This window comes from Castor canadensis, chromosome 16 (genome assembly GCF_047511655.1).
Source record: "Castor canadensis chromosome 16, mCasCan1.hap1v2, whole genome shotgun sequence".
NCBI classification, from domain to species: domain Eukaryota; kingdom Metazoa; phylum Chordata; class Mammalia; order Rodentia; family Castoridae; genus Castor; species Castor canadensis.
Window position 1 is genome coordinate 55313639 of NC_133401.1, and position 2719 is coordinate 55316357.

Genomic DNA, 2719 nt, shown 5'->3' on the forward strand with positions numbered 1-2719 from the left:
AGAATTTACATGTTTAACATGTTCCATGGAAATTTTTTATGGACAAAAATACCTGAAATACTTGGCTAGATAGTCTTTAGAGAGACTGTCAGCTTTTACAACTTTTAATGTTGTGAAATCCTTAGCTGGGACAAGGTGACAGCAAGGTAGAAAAATTGAAATGTCAATGACTAAGATTCTACTAAACCTCAGAGCAGCACTGTTGGCTCTCAAGTTTGGAATGGAGTGGAAATGAAAACCACTGAGAAGCATGTGTGGGTGAATTGTGCACATGTTACATAGTGATTAAGAAATGAGACTGTGTGGCACATGTACACAATGAACTCAATCATAGAAAAGAATGAAATCCTATCCTTTGTGGCAAAATGGATGAAGATGGAGAACATTAGGTTAAGTGAATAAATAAATTAGGTACAGAAACACTCTTTACATTCACATGTGAAAGCTAAAATCATTGATCTTACAGAAGCTGAGAACAGAATAGTGGCTATCAGAGGGTAGAAAAGGATAGAGGGATGGAGGATGGTTATAAGGATGCAGCAGGGTATGAAGAGTACCTTCTCATGTTCACAGTAGAGTAACTATGGCTGACAAGAATTAATTATATTTTTCAAAATGCCAAGTAGAAAGGATTTTGAATGTTCCCAACAAAAGGCAATGATAAATGTTTGAGGTTATGGATATGCCAACTACGCTGATCCAACACATCATATTCATGCATTAAAATGTCACAATGTCCCCATAAATTTGTATAATTATTATACCTCATATTACATGATAGTGCATCACGTCTATAATCCTAGGCCTGGGAAGCTAAGACATGTAGATCATGAGTTTGAGGCCAACCTTAGATACAGAATAAAACTCTGTCTCAAAAACAAAAACTGTTTTCAATTTTCAAATTACAAAGTGAGATTCTTGGCAGGCTGCAGGGCTTGGGAAGAAGAGATTGAGGAGATCAAGATTTGAGGCCAGCCCTAGGCAAAAAGTTAGCAAAAAGTCAACAAATACTCTGGGAATGGTGGTGCATGGAGGATCATAGTCCAAGGCCAGCCCCAGTCAAAAATACTAGATCCTATCTGAAAAATAACCTAAAGCAAAAAGGGCTCTGAATTTGGCTTAAGCATGCCTGCCTAACAAGTGTGAGGTCCCGTGTTCAAACTCCAGTAGTGCCAATAAAATTAAAAAAATGAGATACTCAATTCAAATTACCTGGCTTAAATCTGAGTTTCCTAATTAACAGTAAAGCAAACTTGGATATCTTTAAAACTGTATCCGTGTCTCATTTTTTTAAATCATCCATCAAGCAGGGTTGATATAGCAGAGACACTGTGAAGATTTAAGGGAAAGAATTAGCACCATGGCAGTGTGTGGCACTGAGCAAGAACACAGCATATGGAGCAATCATTATCATTGACATACCCATGTAGAGCAGGTTCTCACCTCCTGTACATTTTTTTGGTGGTATTAAAGTTTGAACTGTGGGCCTCACACTTGCTAAGCAGGTGCTCTGCCACTTTAACCACTCTGCCAGCCCCTTCTGTGCATTTTTTTTATTATTGTTATACTTGGATACATCGTGACATTTACCAAAATTCTTGCCATATGTCATAGTTGAGTTCACCGCCTCCCCCATTCCTATTGTAGTTTAGTTAAGAAGGTGAAAATGGTTGAAGTATTTTCTCTACAGGAATAAACATAGAATTTTTAAACCTATTGAAATCACCAAAGAATGGGGACTAAGGTAGAAAGGAGGAAAACAGAGGGAAATGAACCAATTCGGATTTTAATACACATACACATGGAAATGTCACAATGAAACTCCCTGTATAGCTATCTTTCTTTTTTACAGGGGAGAGTGCAAATGCAGTCCCGCACTACCACAAATTATGCAATGGAGTTCCCCACATTTGTGGAAATCAAAGGGGTCAGTATACCCGAAGTACAATGGATAAGCCTTGCCTTGGGAAAACCATCTTTGTGATCATGGTATCTCCCCTGCCAGGTAAGTATCCTGTATAGCTATCTTATACAAACAATTTTTTTTCAAAAACAGAGAAGAGGAAGGTAACAGTTATTTCTGTACATTTTTAATGGTCATCCTTCAGGAGATAAGCAACCGTACTTCTTCTTTCATGAATTGATTTATCTCCCTGGATGAATCTATTATTCATTCTTCACTCCCATCTGTGACTTGTCACAGCATAAACTGCACACTGATCAGTGGACGTGTGGGTTTACAATGTGTATTGCTTCATTTGCCCTTTTCAGTACAGTCTCCCATTATGCATAGTCTCTAATGGAATATTATAATTTTGACAACATTTTAATTTAATTTGTTTAGAGAGGAGAAAAAGAAAACAGTAGGGTATAATGAGAGATGACATGCTTTGCTTGAAGCCAGTTATCATGTTTCTTCCCAGCATCAAATTGTCCTTTAAGAAAACATCCTTCTTCCAACATAGATATATTTGGCAGGCTTCACTAGGGATAGGAAGGAACTCAGACTGGGCCAATTAACATGTATCATTTCTCTGCAACAATGATGTATGTAGGAATAGGAACATGTCCAAAATACACCCAAATAAAATAATTCTAAAACTCATGCTAGAAAAAAATGAGGAAGAAGTGACCTGTTTTAATTAGATGGAATGTTGGGCTGTTGCTGCACGATTGGTAACCTATGTGGTAAGAATCTGCATAGTAATAAAGCCATCAG

The 2719-nt window shown here is 37.4% G+C and overlaps 1 non-coding gene across 1 annotated transcript; it reads right to left on the reverse strand.

Annotated features, from left to right (window-relative positions):
- Window positions 1-1851: 1851 nt before the first annotated feature.
- Window positions 1852-2013, reverse strand: LOC141418239 (U1 spliceosomal RNA). The gene has a single exon (XR_012442929.1). It is a non-coding gene; the product is annotated as a U1 spliceosomal RNA (small nuclear RNA).
- Window positions 2014-2719: the final 706 nt, after the last annotated feature.